Source organism: Talpa occidentalis, unplaced genomic scaffold (genome assembly GCF_014898055.3).
Source record: "Talpa occidentalis isolate TD23 unplaced genomic scaffold, MPIMG_talOcc4v2.1 talOcc4.7, whole genome shotgun sequence".
Classification (NCBI taxonomy): Eukaryota; Metazoa; Chordata; class Mammalia; order Eulipotyphla; family Talpidae; genus Talpa; species Talpa occidentalis.
Window position 1 is genome coordinate 58,203,061 of NW_023605083.1, and position 19,372 is coordinate 58,222,432.

At 40.9% G+C, this 19,372-nt stretch overlaps 1 pseudogene; it reads left to right on the plus strand.

Moving 5' to 3' along the window:
- Positions 1–435: 435 nt before the first annotated feature.
- LOC119231423 (peptidyl-prolyl cis-trans isomerase A-like) lies at positions 436–5,979 on the plus strand (annotated as a pseudogene).
- The last annotated feature ends 13,393 nt before the right edge of the window (positions 5,980–19,372 follow it).

Sequence of the window (19,372 nt, forward strand, 5' to 3'; positions counted from 1 at the left end):
CAAAGGCTGAAGGAGCGGCTCACCCCGTGACTGACACTTCGCAGGGAGCAGGAAGGTCCATCCTCCATTGCTCAACTCAGTCCGTCCATGCCTTTGCCGCGTCTTGCCCAGGCTAAGGGCGTCTTGCCCAGGCTAAGGGCGTCTTGGGGACACAGCAGCAAGGCTGCGAGGGCGCGCGCGTCCGGCATTTTAATGCTTAAGTTCCACTGAGTAAGGAGCAAAAAAGTTACTACTGGGGTATCCTTCCCGGGAAACGGCGTAACTTGTCATTAATCTTTGAGGCCTCACGTCAAAACGGGTATGAAAACTGCTAATTTCTTAATACCAATGGAAGGAGCAGACTTATTAAAAGTTCATTTAAATCTAGTCATTCAGGTCTCCTGAGGTACTTCTTGCCCGGAGGGCTTCGTCCAAATGGGGGGGGGGCCTCCCATAATGCATTGCAAGGGGCTGGGGGCGGAGCCAGTGCCGGAAGTAGAGCGGGGCCACGGTGATTGGAGCTTCCGGGCTCTGAGCAGGTAGTAGAATCTGGAGGGGCCCTCGGAAGTCCTCAGGTTCTCGTTGGTCATTCATCAGCCTTCTAAAGTTCACTTGAAGGAACAGCACTGTCGTTTAAACTTCAGTCTATGGAATTTTATGATGGACACGATTAGAAATACAAATCTAAGTCACTGGCATCCTGAGGACCTTTTTACATATATTGACCCAGAAAATCAGCCACAGCTGAAAAGGGAAGGGTCTTTTTTTTTAAAGATTTATTTATGCATGCAAGAGCTGGGGTGCAGGCCAGAGATGGAGAGGGGATCCACTATAGACAGAGTGGGGAACAGAACAGGCAGATTAACTGAAATACACTGCTGAGGGGAGCATTGGGCGAGATAAGAGAGGTCTGCTCTCCATGTGGGTTTCTCCCTGGCTGGCTGGGGGATAGAACTGGTGCTGCAGAGGCTGCGGATTGCTTCATAGTGCGGTGTTTAACCACTTGTGCCACCAGCGAGGCCTTTTTTTTGTTTTTAAAGCTTAAACAGATTTATGATAAGGCAGACATTCCCTAACTTCAAATTTAATATGATCAAATTTAAAAGCATAGAAAAATCCTAACCTGAAGAAATGATAAAATTAATCTAGTTAGTTGTTAGATACGAATTAGTTGTACAACTGATCAGTAATATCAGACTAAACATTTCACAATTGTTAAGAGTGTCCATTCAAGTTATCCACCTTAGATTCATTTTTATCTCACATCTCACCCCCTCCAAAGTATGTAAAGTATGTAAGGGAGTTAAAGCATGAACATACCTGATGAAATTTCCAATTATAGATTAAAGGAGAAAACAAAACCATGAAAAAAGCAGAACACAAGCATGAAACTTATAAGGAAAACTGTAACTGAGGTACAATTCAGTTTTAAGAATTATCTGGAGAGCATTTGTTACCAAAATATTTATAGTCTCAGACTTTGCTACTTAAATTGTGGTCCAACAGCATGACATTACCTGGGGACTTGTCAAAAACGAAGTCTCAGCTCTACCCCAGGCCACTTGGATCAGATTTTGTCTCTTAATAAGATTCCCCAGATGACCCCTATATACATAAAGTTTAAAAAGCCCTTATCAGGGCCTCCCTGGTGGCGCAAGGGGTTAAGATGCAACCTATGAAGCTATCCACAGCCACTGCAGCACGAGTTCGATCCCCTGCCAGCCAGGGAGCAACCCACATGGCACAGCAGACCCTCTCCTGTCTCACCCGCTACTTCCCTCAGCAGTGTATTTTCACTCAGTCTGCCTATTCTGCTCCCCACGCTGTCTCTGGTGAATTCTCTCACCCCCCACACACCTTTGGCCTGTACCCCAGTTCTTGTAGCATAAATAAATAAATCTTTAAAAAAAAAAGCTCTTATCTACAGCACCAAACATTGATTTTTATTGGGCAAATTAGAAATACTAATATAGGTAAATATCAAACAGAGAATTGAGTTTCCTCATATAGAAAGTAAAATCAGAAAAGAAAACTAAACATCCAGAGTAGGGAGCCAAGCATTTTAAAAGAATTTCCTTATGGGACCTTAAGAATAAAGCACTTAGGTCACTCTATGGAAAATGTTCTCACTGACTTCTTTTTATACCCTATGTTGCAGCAAAGATAACCTGGTAATTTCTTATAAATTAATAAAAAGTGAAGGTTTGGTTTCAGAATAAGGTCTTAGTGAAGGCAGGTCTAAGATGGGGTAAAATTAATAAGGCAGAGGTCAGCAAGCTATCATCTTCTTTTGAAAATAAAGTTTTATTGGAGCATACTCATGTTCATTGTTTTAGATGCCGTCTACTAATGGTTTCACACTATAATGTCAGAAATAAGTAATTGCAACAGAAACCATGTGATTGCAAAGCCTAAAATATTACTTTCTGCCCTTCACAGAAAAAATTTGCCAGGCCATGCTCTATATGAATTACCTGGAAGAAACATGGGTTTCTGTCTTCCACACATATCACTTCTCTCAGGGAGATACTGTTAGGGATTAGAGATTGTACATGATGAAGATGTAAGAATTCATTTTAGGCCCTCCCTGTTGGCCTCAGGGTTATGTCTCAGCATTATCACTGCTATAGCCTTGAATTTGATCCCTGCCCAGGAAGCTAACCCACATATGGCCCAGCAGACCTCTCCCGTCTCACCCACTGCTCCCCTTACCAGTATATTTCAGTCAATCCGTCTGTTCTGCTCCCCACTCTGTCTCTGATGAATTCTCTCACACACATCCCTCCCCCCCCACCACATCCCCGCACCTCTGGCCTACACCCCAGTTCTTCTAGGCAATAAATAAATAAATCTTTAAAAAAAAAAGAAAAGAATTCATTTTAAGGGTTAATGACTAGTAAACTGGCTCTACAAAAAAAAAAAGTTGAGACCTGTCTTGTCTGCCCATTTCTGTGATATAAATCAGGGCTTCTCAGCCTCAGCATTCTTTTTTTAAAAAAAAATATTTTATTTTATATAATTCTTACACCATTTTTCATTTTTGCACAATGTATGCATTTTCATTTTCATTATATTACCCATACAATTGCACACCCCCCCTTATTTTGACCCTAGTCCTTCCTCTCCCCCTTTCCCCCCCATTGTGTCAGCACTCTTGATGTTTGGAACTAGGTAGTTCTTTGTTATGGAGAGGTTATGGAGAGGTTATTCTTTGCATTGCGGACTATTGAGCAGCATTCTTGGCTTCTACCCACTAGATGTCAGTAGTAACCCCGCAGATATGACAACAAAATATGTCTTGAAATTTGCCCCTAGGGGACAAAATCACCCTCATTGAAACCACTGTTGTAAATACTCTTACGATTTCAAGTTATCATCTTGACATTTCCTGGCATGGATATGGGATGAGATGTGCAGTCTCACAAGTCAGAGAGAACCATCTCTACCAAACTACTGTATGAGAACACACTTACACAGCTAGTAATGTCTAGACATTTTTCCCTATTTTAAAATTTAAGGTACCTAGTCTGGTTCTCCATTTGAATCAAAATTTACCCCTTCTTCACAGAGATAAACCTACTAGCAAAATTATTTTTTCTTCAGGATGTGACTTGGATCCCTCCACAGAAAGTTATGTTCCACAAAGTGTGGATATTCTAAAATGGAAAATATCCAAAGCAGATGTTAACAGTCACCCCAATGGTTATTAAAAACTCTAAATAATACATCAGGTTTCCCAATGGATTTGCCAGATGAATTAATTCCAAGAAAACCAAATGGCTGAACTTATTATTGTAGATTTGGGTTCTATTTTATTATGATTATTTTCAGTTTTTTGTTTCCTTATGTATTTCAGTCAATTGAGTTTTGGGAAATATCTGCCAATGGTAATGACATGGGCTTTGGAATACTTTGAATCAAAAGGACTGACAGTGGTTAATCACTCAGAACCAATTGCTGAGGCCACATTTGTGCTGTGACATTAAAACCACATCATTAGCACCCAGGAGGACACTTAACCTCCTGCTCTGGGAGGGCAGGCATTCATTTTTATCTACAGTTTCAGATCATTAGAATATAAGGCTATTCCTGTCATTCCTGAATTCTGAAGGGGCAGTTAATGTAGATTTTGTAGAATCATTAATAACGTAGTATCTAATATTGAGCACCTAATACTAAGAGTCACAGACCAAGGGGAGGTTAATAAAGCTACAGTTTGCCAGATTTCTGCACAAGATCACTGTACACAAAGATCAATAATATTACCACTTCTGGGATTTCCTTTCCCCTTCATCGATGTAAGCTCCCTAGGTGCCCTGAGTGATTAAAGAGACCAAAGGTACTCTGTGGCTCTCAGAATCATAAGACTGTTATCCATTTTGTAATATTCTCTGGTATCATATGATTGGCAGTTTAACCAATTAACCCCAACTCTAAATTCAAGACACACACACACACACACACACACACACACTGAAATATCTACAAATTTGAACTTAACCTCCAGATCAGTGCTACTTCTTTTCCTTGAGAATCTCATCTGATTATTTAACCTTCTTATGGGAACTTGACATCTTGTGACATATTGTTAACAACTGTTCTCAAACATAGCCAACGTATTCAGTTGGGTTTAGGAGCTCTCAACATTTTAGCATCAAGATGTACAGCAAGCAACAATAAGTAAGATAAATACCAAAATCTATATGTCAAATGTGAGGAAATTGAAGAATTCCCACAACTCCAAAAATCAAGAATTTCTGTTTATCACAGGTGACCTTATATAGTGAGATCCCCAAGTAAACTCTCAGCTAGTAATTTTTTTTAATGTAATGACTCCTTAAGTCACCTCCCATTACCTCCACCTTCAACTATATAGCATTCTTTGTTTGGATAAGCCAAAGATAGAGACTTAAGATCCCATAAATCCTCATAAACCTTGCCAGAGCAATTCAAAATGTGCAGCTAACAAAGATAAAATTTGAGCCCCAATTAAATATTCTAGGGAATTCAGGGAGAGGGAGTATATTACTTAGGATTCCTTGGACTCCAAGAGATAGAAATCAACTCAAACTAACAAGGGCAAAAATGTTGTGACCAAAGTCAGAGAGAGCTATGGCAGGTTTGCAGATACCCACCCTACCAGACCTCCCAAGTCATGCAGCCATCATCAACACCTCTGTGTTCTTTTTTTTTTTTTTTTTCAGATTTATTTATTTATGCATACAAGAACTGGGGTACAGGCCAGAGCTATGGGGGGTGAGAGGATTCACCAGAAACAGAGTGATGAGCAGAACAGGCAGACTGACTGAAATACACTGCTGAGGGAAGCAGCCGGAAAGACAGGAGAGGTCTGTTGCACCATGTATGTAGCTCCCTGGCTGGCCGAGTATTGAACTCATGCTGCAGAGGCTGCAGATAGCTTCATAGTGCTGTGCTTAACACCTTGAGCCACTAGGGAGGCCCAATACCTCTGTGTTCTTTTTTTTTTTTTTTTTCTTTACTAAATTAATCCTTTTGTACATGGCTTTCCCTTATGCCTTGTCTCTCTCGAGCTCTTTGCAGAGTTCGAGACAGCAGATAACTTTCATGCTCTGAGCCATGAGGAGAAAGGACGTGGTTTAAAAGGTGTTCTTACAGGATTATTCCAGGATATACATGCCCGAGTGGTTACTTCATGCACCATAGTAGCTCTGGTGCCAGGTTCATCCATGGGAAGAAATTTGATTATGAGAACTTTATTGGGAAGCGTATAGATCCCCCGTATCTAATTCACAGCAAGTGCTGGGCATAGCACAAACAGTTCCCAGTTTTTCATCTGCACTGCCAAGCCTGAGTGGTTGGATGGCAGGCATGTGGTCTTTGGCAAGGTGAAAGAGGGTGTGAATATTGTGGAAGCCATGGAGCGCTTTGGGTCCAGGAATGTCAAGACCAATAAGAAGATCACCATTGCTGACTGAGGACAAATCTAATAAATTTGACTTGTGTTTTATATTCACCACCAGACCAGGAGAACACCCTTCATCTCCATCTGCTCAAAATATCCTATAATCTTTATGCTCTCCCTATAGTCCTTTGAGTTCCATATGTTCCTTATCCCCTTCCAAGTCTAAGTGGACTGCAGAGTTAAGTTTATGATTATGAAATTAAAAAGAGAGAGAGAGAGCTAGAGCTATGCATACCAGAGTGAAACTGAATCTAGATACTTAAATACTGTTAGTCTCTGCTTTTCATTTCTGCTGCTATCTGCTTTGTGAGCATCTATTTTCTCAAGCCAGCTTCTCTTAGCGTGGAAGGGAAGAAAAATATGACCCCAGGGAGTGTGAGACTCCCAGAAAGGAACTGAGAACTCTTCCCCACCAATTCCGCTTAGGAAGATCCTGGGAAAACCAATGACATTTTGTGCATTTGAAAGATTTTTTCTGCTCCTGTTTGGAGAATAGATAGGGCAGAGACAAAAACGGAAGTGCCACTTGACTCTGTTGGTTAGTTCCTTAATGAAATTCTCTCTTCCTTTGCTTTCCGTGACACAGAAACATTAAAGGTCTCTGGCAGAGGCTCAGAAGCCCTTTAGGATCGTTTCTATTGTTACCACAGATCATCTCTTGGGCACTTCATGAACCACAAATGCAGGATACAGTAATCGAGAATATTACTGTTCTGATCCTGAAGCTGGAACTCAGGTGGACATTTTTCACAAATTAATCCTGGGGTATCTCTCCTTTCCCTACTTAAATCCAAACCTTATAGTTCCAGCTTACTTCTCTCCTGAGCCTACTGTTAAAACTCTGCTTAAAAACATGTATCATCTATTGCTCCTTATGTTCATTGATTTAAATACAAACTTCTCTGCTCCTTCACAGCATGTTTTCAATTTATATCTCCTTCAATTTACAGCTCCTTCAATTTATACTTCCAAGCAGTTTCTCCATTTTTTTTTTTTTTTTTTTTTTTTTATAGAGGCATGCTTTATTTATTTGTTTGCTGGTTTGTTTGTTTGTTTTGTTTATACATGCACTGGGTACAGTCAGAAGCGCGGGAGGGCGAGAGAATTCACCAGAGCCAGAGCGGGGAGCAGAGCAGGCAGAAGGACCGAAGCACACTGCTGAGGGGAGCAGCGGGCAGCAGGAGAGGTCTGCGCGCCATGTGGGACCCTCCTCTGGTGGCCGGGGAGCAGCCGGGGATCGAACCGGCGCCGCAGAGGCCGCGCGCAGCTTCGCAACCCAGCGCTCAACCGCTGCGCCACCGGGGAGGCCCAGTTTCTCCATTTTTATTACTCAAATATTGGTGAACTTTTCATAAAAGACTCAAAAGATACCGAAATATATAGAGAAAAATATAAAAGCCCCTTATGTTACTTCTCCCACTTCCTCCTTAGAAGTGACCACCTTTTTAAAAAAGGTTTTGTTTATTTATTTATTTGTTTATTTATTTATGCATACAAGAACTGGGGTGTAGGCTAGAGCTGTGGTGGGTGAGAGGATTCACCAGAGAATCCGGAATCCAGAATCCGCCAGAATGGGGAGCAGAACAGGCAGAAATACACAGCTCAGGGGAGCAATGGGTGAAACAGGAGAGATCGGCTGTGCCATGGGGGTTAGATCCCTGGCTGGGATTGAACTCAGGCCATGGCAGCGGCCTTTGCAGTGGTAGCACTGAGACTTAACCCTAGGCTACCAGATAGGCCCAAAGTGACCACTAATCAGTTTAGCAGTATCCTTCCAAGCTCCTTTAAATGCCTTTATCATATATATGTATGAAAATATGGAAGTCTTTTTTTATAAATGCAAAATAATACAATTGTGCATAATATATATTGTTTGGTCAATTGCCAAGTAATATAACATGGTATTATTACTAAATATGCCTTAACTATCCATTTCAGTAGGTACAAACATGTCTCATTCTTTTAAAGGACAAACTACTACTTAAAACGTGGATACATTATAGTACAAGTTACAATCTTTTATATGCAATTACAGACTGCAAAACATTTTGAAAACTGAAAGTTTTGGGAAAGTTTACAGCAAATTCACTTGATGGTAAGATTTACCTGCATTGACTTGAAGATTTTTAGAGTCTTTCCTTATCTCATGTAGTAAATATGCATAATTTTCATTGCAGAAATAATGATATGCTTGAATTAGGAGGTGTTCGCCTAGACTCCACTAGCTGTATAATCAACTGTTTAATATACAGGGGAAAATTCTGAATTGTGAAACATATCTACTCCCAGAGTTTCAAACAAATATTTGTGACCCTTTAGTTTGAGGGTTTGGGTGTATATATGTGTCTGTGTGTGTATTTGCACTTTCTTAAGACAGATTTGTGAAATATGTAAAATTTACTACTACTATTAATAATAATTAACACTTATTGTATATTTATTGTATACCAAACACTGTTCCAATGCTTCCCAAAAACAAATTAGCACAATTCTCACACTATAATGTAAGTATTATGATCTCCATTTCACAGATGAGAAAAACTGAGCTGCAGAGAGTGTAGGTACCTTTTTTAAACAAAAGATTTATTTATTTATTTATGCATACAAGAACTGGGGTACAGGCCAGAGGTGTGGGGGGTGAGAGGATTCACCAGAGACAGAGTGGGGAACAGAACAGGTAGACTGACTGAAATACACTGCTGAGGGGAGCAGTGGGTGAGTCAGGAGAGGTCTGCTGTGCCATATGGGTAGGTCCCTGGCCGGGGATCAAACCGGTGCTGCAGTGGCTATGGATAGCTTCATAGGTTGCGTCTTAACCCCTTGCACCACCAGGGAGGCCCAAGGCTAGGTAACTTGTGCAATTTTTACAGTTAGTTCATGCAGCCTAAATTGGTAAACAAATTTGACCCAGAACCTGGGAATTCAACTCATTTTACTATTTGCCTTTATGCCTTCTGAGAATAATACTGTAAACACCTAATCATATTTTAACATTTGCCCATTTGCTTGATGTAGTTTTTTAAAAATTATAGTTATGAATGTAATTAAAACCCCTGTATACCCCTCTTCAATCTTATTCCCCTTCCTTCTCAGAGGTAACCGTATCTTCAATTTGGTGTTTATCATTTTATGCATTTTTCATACTTTTGCATAATACATTTTTTTATATTTTAAAGTTTACATATAGCGAGAACACAAGTGAAAAAAGGCTCATAAGACTTCAAATTACTAATATTGTGTTTTTTAATCTGGATAGTGACTATGGTGTTTATTTCATTGCCATTCTTTAGACTACACATGCATTTAAATTTGATATTTTATATATATGATGATTTTTTTAATTTTTAAGAAAAAACATTATAAATAATATATTATTAAAAATTAAATTTTTTTGAAAGAGCTTTAAATCCCTGAGTTTTATAAGATAAATAAAAATAGCAGTGGTTACATGCATAGACAAAACAGACATATATCACATTTTGAGTGCAGTCCAGTTAATTACCTACCAAACAAAAAACCCAAAACCACCAAAAAGAACAAAACAGAATGCACAGTTGCAACATATATTATCTGCAATGTCCAATTTTTAACCAACAATGACTGAACATGTAAAGAAACAAGAAAACATGACCCATTTGCGAGGAAAAAAGTAAATAGAAATTGATTCTTAGTAGACCAAGAATTGGCAAACAAAGAGTTCAAAAAAACCTATTACAAATATGTTCAAAGAATTACAGTCATGCATCGCTTCATGCATTTTTCCAAAGTTTGCCTACATAATGGCCATCCTCCCAATAGCATATACTATAGAATCGAGCAGTAGTCTAGTAGTAGTAAGCAACACCATCAGCTTTGTGTAATCACACTCTATGATGTCCAGACAACCACAGAATCACCTAACATATTCCTCAGAACATGTCCCTGTTGTTCAGCAACACATGATTATAAAGGAACATATGTTTGAGAAATATAAAATATGCCAATTATAATTGAACATAGGGAATCTCGATAGACATATGGAAACTGTAAAAAAGGACCAAATGTAAAGTCAAAACTGAAAAGTACAATATCTGTAACAAAATGTTCACTAGATAAGCTCAATAGTAAATCTGAGATGGCATAATTAACTTCTGCTCTGTAGAAATTATTCAAGCCAAAGAATAGAGAGAAAAAAATATTGAGGAAAAAAAATACAGGACAGAGGCTTTGAAATCTGTGGGACAATGTCACTGGTTCCAATTAGTGTGTAGTTGGAGTTCCATAAAAATGAGGAAAGAAAGAAACAGGTATGTGGGGATGTTTTACATGTCAATTTAGCTAGGCTCTGGTACCCAGCTATTCAATCAAATACTAATCTAGGTGTTGCCATGAAGTTCTTTTTTGATGTAATAAACAATTTATAATTATCTGACTATATGTAAAGGAGATTATCCTGCAACATTTGAGAACATCTTCTGCAATCAGTTGAAAGGCCTCTTTAAGAGCAGAGAACAACAAATACCTGCTAATTTCACTCAGGTGGAACATAAAAAAACAAAAGTAAGGAGCAGAAAAAACTAAAACATAATAAATCTTACAGTTCTAACTACAGAATGGGGCCTACCAAAAGGGGAAGGTGGGCATGTTGAGTAAAGGAGAAAGGGGCCCCATGAAATATGGCAGATTATTGCTACTTAGGTTGTGGGTGCAATGTGGTGACATACATCTGAAGAAGAGTAAATCATATGCAGTGTTACCTCAATTTAAATATATATATGTATGTATGTATATAAAATACAATTAAAAAAATAAAAACAGAGCTGAGGTTTCCCTGAGGAACAAGATTTCCATTCGTGGACTACAGTGTCAGTTCCTACCCCAAGGTTTCTAGTCTGTCCTTCCTGACAGCGTTACCTGCAAATTTCTAGACTTCTCTAACTTGACATGATTGTGCAAGCCAATTCCTTACAATAAATCTTTGTATGTACTTGTAAAAAGTAACTTATATGGTTGGTGAAAGGCAAAGGGACTGAACATGGTGGTTCAGCATTGTTTGTACTCTCCCTGAACTAGAGGATCATTAGGAATGCATGTTTCCTCAACTTTTGCTACAAAGGAAGTCTCAGGGTGGCATGGGGTCAGGGAAGTCCAGCTCTCTGCAACTAGGTAGGAAGGTTAATTTCTGGATAGTATTAAGAGGTGCATTGGATCTTAGCACTTAGTACCAGTTCTTACTCTTGATCAGATCACATGTTTCTTTCTTCATACTTTCAGCATCTAAATCTCACATTTTGGAGGAAGCATCTGTCTCTTACCCAAGCAGCTTGAATTTACCTCAGGCTTTACCTACCTCTCCAAGTTGATATTTCCATTAGATCAATGTCTTAGGAATTCTCTAGTCTCTCTAGATGGGTTTGCTGCTCCCACAGAACAATTCAGAATGCAGTCCAAATCTAACTCTCTTCCCTGTGTCCCACCAATCTGAGTTGCTAAGGTGCTTCTTTATCTTTGGTTCTCAACATATTGGATGTTGTTTTCTTTCTCTTTATCCTAGTTGGGGGTTGTTGAGGCTCTTGAATCTGCGACTTTTATGTTCCTCACCAAATCTGGAGAATTTTTGGCCACTATCTTCCAACGTTTTTCTGTTCTGTTTCAGTCATGAGTCTACTAAGGAAACAGAACAGTAGGATGCATAGTAAAATATGTGTGTGTGTTTGTATGTGCATGTGTGTAATGTAGACTAATCATAATTTTAACATATTCTAATTTTACCTAATATTTGAGTTGTATCTACAGTTTATAAAACAGTTCCAAATGCATTATCTCATTCAGTCTTCATAGCAACCAGTATTATGAGTGAGGAAAATGAGGTTCAAATGGGTGACATAACTTGCTCAAAGTCACAGAACTATTAAAGAGTTGAGACTCATCCTGTGATCTGTCTCAAATCCAGTTCTGTCTCCATCGTCTCCTCACTGCTTCAGTATTGCTATTTATTTGTTAAGCAATTTTACCTCCTTATAAAAGAAAAGGATGTTGCACATGAAGTCTGAGGCAGCAGCTGTATCCCCGACTGTCTGAAATGCCTCCACCAGGCTTGGCAACAGCTGTCTCAGCTTGACATCTCACTGGGTTCCTGTCAGAGCCCCACCTTTGGGAATGACAAGTTTAATGAAGAAAAATCCAACCTTCCACCTGAACTCCTAGCTTTGCAAGTATAACCAACATCTGACAGGCTTGGAGGCCCTCGCTGCAGGGAATGGGGTGACCCCAGCCTCTCAGCTCATAGATTATAGGTTTGGCAGCTTTCTCTGCAATTGGCTGGCAACATTTGTGCCCTCTCCAGATCGTACTTCCTGGTCCCAATGCTAATTTAGATGCAATTCAAATAAACACTTACTGAGTACTTCCTATATGCCAGCACTAGGGATATATAAAAAGATGAATAGCACACCATTCCTGCCTTGGGAGCATTCAAAGTCCTACAGATGAGTAAGAAACTTTACACTGCCAATATTTCTACGGAGACAATACCCATGGACATGGCAAATGGGCCCCTTTTGCAAAGAGAGACTTGAATGAGACTGCTAAAAAAAATTAAAATACCATATTCACTATTTCATTTGGCAGAAACAACAAATTCAGATGCTCAGAAGGGCAAGGGAGAGTCAAGAACTCTGGAAAGGACACTTTGAAATTAACATTTGAGAAATGGAGCTTCGTATTTTAAAAAATATCTTTTAAAAAAAACCTTAATGATCTGCATAAGCAAAGACCATTCAAAAGCATGTGATGTATTTGGTAGGCGGGGAGGGGATGGGGAGAAGTAATAGGGGTCATACATTTAGAGAACAAAGAACATGAAGGACGATGACATTAGAAGGAAATGTAATAAAGAGACCTCAATATCATGCCAACATCTTTAGGACATATTTTGAATGGAATCATAAGAGATTTATAAGCAGTCTGGATTTGCATAAGATGGATGATTCAAAAAAGTGATGCTAGCACTTAGGACAGGAACAACTAGACAAGAAATACTAGAGTGAGCCAAATCAGAGAAGGCAAAGATCTGAACCAAGGAAATAGAAAATGGAAACAGAAAAAAATTAGAAAGACCATTCAGAGTAAGAAGAGTCAGGTCAGACTCACAGAGAGGAATAAGACCTAATTATAAGACGGGGCACTAGAGAAGGTCTGAATCGAGATAGGGAACACAGAAGAAGTGAAGAAAGAGAAAGGAGAGATCACTGATTTGGTTTAAGCTGAACATGTTCAATGTGAAATATGTAAGGACATTCAAGCAAAGATACTTAGTGGGAGACCGAATGTCTATGACCAAATGGCTATGCTCAGGCATAGGGCAGGCTCAAAAATTAAATCATGGGAATGGATGAGACTACCTGGGCAAAGAGCATAGAAAGAAGGAAAATATGTGATGGAAAAGGCCCTAAGGAATACTGACTTTTAAGAGCCAGGTCAGGAACCAAGAAATAGAAAACCAAGAGCATCACGGGAGATAGAAGGAAGCTCAGGAATAGTAAGGACAGAAAAGGAGGGTGAGAGTGAGCAATAGCAATAAATGCTGCAGAGAGATCACAGAAGATCAGACTAAGACAGGACCTCTGGATACCCTCTGGAAATGCAAAGTTCTTAAGTTTTAGGGGGGAGGGCCTCCCCTGGTGGCGCAGCGGTTGAGTGCTGGGTTGCGAAGCTGCCCGCAGCCTCTATGGCTCCGGCTCTGCAGCTCCGGTTCGATCCCCGGCTGCTCCCCTGCCACCAGAGGAGGGTCCCACATGGCGTGCAGACCTCTCCTGCCGCCCGCTGCTCCCCTCAGCAGTGTCCTTCGGTCCTTCTGCCTGCTCTGCTCCCCACTCTGGCTCTGGTGAATTCTCAAACCCTCCCGCGCTTCTGACTGTACCCAGTGCTTGTATAAATAAAAAAATTTAAATTAAAATAAATAAATCTTTAAAAAAAAAGTTTTAGCGGGGAAATAAAAACAGGAGAGGAAATAATATTGGCTAAATGATATGCATGGTTAAATCTGTGCCATGGGTACAAGGGTATTAATTGTAATGTCTCTAATTGTATATATATTTGAAAATTTTTTCAAATAGAAAGTTGGAAAGCTAAAAATAAATTAGTACAAAAAAGAATAAAATGTCATTATTGATTTCTAAGATCAGGGTTTCTGTTGAATGTTGAGTAGTAAATGGAAAACAAAGAGGGGACAGTTGGTGTCCAATATCATAGTTTTAGCTTCACTGGCAAAATGATACAGTGTCAGAGGGGAACTGGATCCTGTATTTGTGCCATTCTTTCAGCATCATGGGAGGAAACAGATGCCACTCAAATTAAAATGGTTCCCCAAGAGTTTAGAAAGACAGCATTGACAGAATAGGAGCAGGGTATGGGGAACCACAAAGAACACTGCAGTAGTCCTGATGGTAGTAACAGTGGGGTGTTACCTCCATTTATCACACAATCTCAGTGGAATGCAGCAATAAGCATGGGTGTTTATAAGCAGGCAGCAATTTTCATGGGTTTGTGGGTTGACTGGAGGTCAACTGGATCAGCTATGCACTCCACTTCAAGTTGGTATCCAGCTGGGCTGTGTTCTTCTACAGATCAAGCTCTGGTCTCCCACATGGTTTCATTCTGTGCCAGGATTGGAGAGGCAGCAGTGCCCAGGGGAAGTTCTTGTCATGGAGATGGTAGAGCACCAAAAAAAGACTCACAGAAACACATGATGCTTCTAAAGACTTGGGTTTAAAACTGGCACAAACTGGCTCTCCCTATTGGCAGAAGGGGTAAAGTCTCAGCACTATGAAGCTATCGGCAGCCATGGCAGCACGAGTTCAATCCTGGTCCAGGGCGCTAAACCACCTGGTGCAGCAGACGTCTCCTGTCTCATCCACTGCTCCCCTCAGCAGTGTATTTCAGTAGATCTGCCTGTTCTGCTCCCCACTCTGTCTCTGGTGAATCCTCTTACCCCCCCCCCACACCTCTGACCTATACCCCAACTCTTATATGCATAAATAATTCTTTAAAAATAAGTAAAATAATAAATAAAACTGGCACAAACTATTAAATTCACCCACACCCATTGACCAGTGCAAGTCATAGACCAAGCTCAGGGGCAAGCAGGGACATTACACCCCTCCTTTTATAATAGCAACTACAAAGTCACATCCAGGTAAAGAGCATGGATACCAGGATGAGCAATAAAAAGGGGATAATAATTCAATCTATCTTTGTGTTCCCTCTACAGATCCTACTCCCTACTGCCAATGCTAATTCAGATGCAATTCAAATAAACATTTGCTGAATATTTCCTGTATGCCAGCAACAGGGATATATAGAAAAATGAGTAACAAACCATTCTTGTCTTGAGGGTACTCACCCTAGTTTAAGCAGGGCATGCGAAACAGAACTCAGAGAAATCCTGAGAAGAGGGCCCCCATGAGATGAACTCTGACCCTCCAACTGAGGAGATCTGACCAGGGGCGGGGGGAGTGGGGGTTAAAAGGAGTAACAAAAAAAGCAGTGTAGGGTAAGGTAAAAAGTATCAGGCTTTTCTGTCCTCCGGCCATTAGGATAGAAGACGGAACCCTGTGGTCCCAAATGCATGCCTGATGGCGGGCACCTGGTGTAGGGCGTGGGCATATGCAGATGAGATTCACCTGGGCTGAGACTGGGCTTTTAAGGGCAGCATCCCAGGGACGCCAGCAGAAACCAAGAAGCCAAGAACTAATGGAAGCCAAGAGAAGAAGAGAAGCAGAGAATGTCAGAGAGCCCAGATAGAGTGAGGATTTGCTGGGGGTTGGGAGGACTGCCAGCCTCCCAGCCCCCCAGCACCCCTACCTGCCATATGCCTGGTAAATCTAAATAAAAGACCTGCAAAAGCCACTGAGGACTCTGACTCCTCCTTTACGCGGTCTGCTGGGTCATAGAAAACCTGCTCAGTGCCCCTTCCTGCCCTTACAGGCAGGTAACTGTGTGGGGAACGGTAACAATGAGTCTGACGGGATAAAAAGAGGATATGGGTACAGCACTGGGCAGCCCATAAAAGAGGACAAAGTGAAGGTGGACTGGTGGGCTCAGTTCTTAAACAAAACCCTCATCTTCATCCAGGACAGTATAGGAAAATAGGGAGCTTGAGGGATCAGAGGTTGCACGAGATCCTCTAAGTAGCTTGCACTGCCACCCTGGGCATCTGTTCCAGGCAGCTGGGCAGGCACCAAGCCCTAACAGATTTTTCCCTCCTGTTAGGAAGAGACACAGCTGGAGGAGGAAATGGGCAATTAAGACTGGCTGTCTGACTCAGCAATAAAATTAGGCTGCAACAGCTAACGATAGTTAGAGGGAGGGAAGTTGCTGATGAGATTGGAGGCAATCAGGGCAGAGACTTACACTTGATAGGAGGCCCTGAACCTAGGACCCCAGGGAACCACCCCCCAAAAGGATACCTTTTATTGAGACCCACTGACACTCCCTTGGTAGGTAGAAGGAAGGTCTGAATGTTTGCGCCTGTTATGTTCCTGGAGGCTAATGTAGAGAGGAGCCAATGTAATGATAAAAATAGACTAGAATAGAAATTTTCTAAATACAACAAATGTGTTACTTTATAAGCAAAGAATCCTTACTATTGGGAGAGGAAATAAAATGAGTCCCCCAAACTGAGTTCTAGGTTTTGTATGTCAAGAACCCTAAATCTGGACTCACTTATTTCATTAGGTCACAGAATAATTGAAATAATACCCTGAAAGATAGGTATCCCCAAGATGTTTGCAATAGATCTTTGCAAGATATGCCACTTTGGCATCAAATTATTTTGACCTAAGGTCAATCAAAGCCCTGCAGGGCCACAGGAAATTTGTACCATTCCCCCAACTAGCTAAAAGAATGTAAATTTGGGGTCTTACCTAGAATTAGGGTTAGTACCAGAAATAACCTTCTATTTAGAGAAACCTAACTCTACAACTGGGCAAACATCTAATTAGAGAACTTCTGCTCTTGGTCATGTGACTCACCCTCTCCTTATCATTGAGTCCCCCCATTTCGTTCCTTAAAGCCCCAGGCCTCTGTCCCATTCCTTAACTCAGAATGTATACCTCTATTTTGCCTCATTGTCTTTGGAATCCACCCCACTATATGGATTCCCTATATAGTTGTTTTTTCCCTCCTACTAATTTGTCTGATATTGATTTAATTACTGGACCAGCTGGAAAAGAATCCAGAGGGATAAAAGGAAATTTCCTCTCCTCCCTAATAGCCCCAAGCAAGCACTGGAAAGGCAGATGTTAGGTTATAGTTGCCAAGAGAAAGGACTCTGGAACAAACTGCCTGAATTCAAACTTCAGCTGGGCTGCTTACCTAACTGTGAGCCAGAGATAGTTACTTGACTCTGTCTCAGTTTCTTTATCTGTCAAGTGGCCCTGATAATAATACAGCTTTGAGTTATTGCGAATATAATAAGTTCATAGATGTAAGAATTTATTAGAGATTTGGGCACATTGTTCATGTATATGAAGGCTGGCTCTGATTATTCTTGCCCTCCCCCCTGCCACTCAGCAAGCTCAGGGAAAATCCTCTCCACTGGATTTGAAGAACATCCCTAACTTCTGCCACAATTCCCTGTGTCACAAGGCCTGGTTCAACGTTAGGTGATCAGAGCAATTCTACCCCAAAGGTGCTCGGTGCTGGGCTGACACAAAAGGAAAGGTGAAAGCAAGACTCAGAGAGACAACAGGAATGCTCTACCCCTGGCTCCTTCCCACTCTCTGAGTGAGTCCTCAGATGATACCATCCAGTGCTGACTCAGGGTCAAATGAGAACAATTAAAGGACCAGGAAAGAGTATAGCAGCTGAAGAAAATCAGCATTTAAACAAAAGATATAACAGACCTACTAGAATAACTTTAGTCCAAGGAAAAAGAGGACTAGTTCCCCTTGGCTAGTCATGGGCTGTTGAGTCTCCTTATCTCCCTAAAGCTTTCTGTCCCTGGGAATTTACAGGTTGGGGTATCCCTGCCTCTTTCTCTTACTCACTTCATTCTCCTTCACCTTTCCCTCTATCCCTTCTCCCTCAGCTCCCTTGCACCCATCCTGCACTTTTTTAAAACCTACTTTATGTTGGTTTTTATGTGTTTGGGCCTTGGTTATCTGTGGATCATAGTTCTCAGTACACACATTTCCCCCCTTTCAATTTTAACTCCTGAGATCTATTTCAGCTCTGTCAGTAACCCACTGTAGAATGCTGAGCATGAATAATAATTGTGGGGCCTCCCTGGTGTGCAAGGGGTTAAGCATCAGCACTATGAAGCTATCTACAGCCACTGTTCCATCCCTAGCCAAGGAGCTGACCCACATGGCGCAGCAGACCTCTCCTGTCTCCCCGATGCTGCCCTCACAGTGTATTTCAGTAGATCCACCTGTTCTGCTCCCCACTCTGTCTCTGGTGAATTCTCTCACCCCCCACACCTCTGGCCTGTACCCCAATTCTTGTATACATAAATAAAAAATCTTTAAATAATAATAATAATAATAGTGAACACACATATTATGCTTAATGTGTGTCACTCTCCTAAGTATTTTATGCATAAAATTAACTCATTTTATTGTCAGGGCAATCCATGACTTTTATTATCAATAAATTCATCTGTGGTTTACTATTTTACTGTTTATCTGTGGGAGAAGGGAAACATCCCTCTACCTCCCTCAGTAAGTCAGATAATCAAATCAATGTCAGACAAATTAACAGAAGGAAAAATCAATTCAATTCCACACAGACAAAGGAGTCTAAGAAGGAAAGGTCAAGTGATATATAAAGCCTAGCTAAGGAATGCTATTGGGGTGGTGAGGATCCTGGGGCTACAAAGAGGGAAGGAGGGTAATCACTTGAAGAAAAGAAGAACAGATGTTCAGTAATTAGATGTTTGCCTTGCCATAGAGATAAGTTATTGAGATAAAAATGTTATTTCTGGTAATAACACTAATTTTGGATAAGACCTCCAATTTGTAGTTTTCTATATAGTTAAGGACATGGTAGAAGCTTTTTGTGAGACTTGAGGGCCTTGGTTGACCTTAGCTAGAAACAATCCTCCTGCCAAGCTGGCAAATCTTTGGGAGGCCTATTCTGAACCTCTTCACACCAAATATTAGGTAACCCTCCCTGTAGTGCTCCTACCTGTAACATGTTTAAATATCCCTGCTCAGTGGAACTAAGGAGTGACTGTAAGCATATGAATTTTTTAATTTTTAATATCAATTTTTTAGTCATTTTTTTTGCAGGCCAGAGGCACGGGGAGCACAACAGGCAGACAGATTGAAATAAATTGCTGAGGGGAGCAGCAGGCATGACAGGAGAGGTCTGCTGCGCCATGTGGGTTTCTCCCTGGCCAGCCAGGAACCAAACCGGCACTGCAGAGGCTGTGGACAGCTTCACAGCGCTGTGCTCAACCTGCTGCAC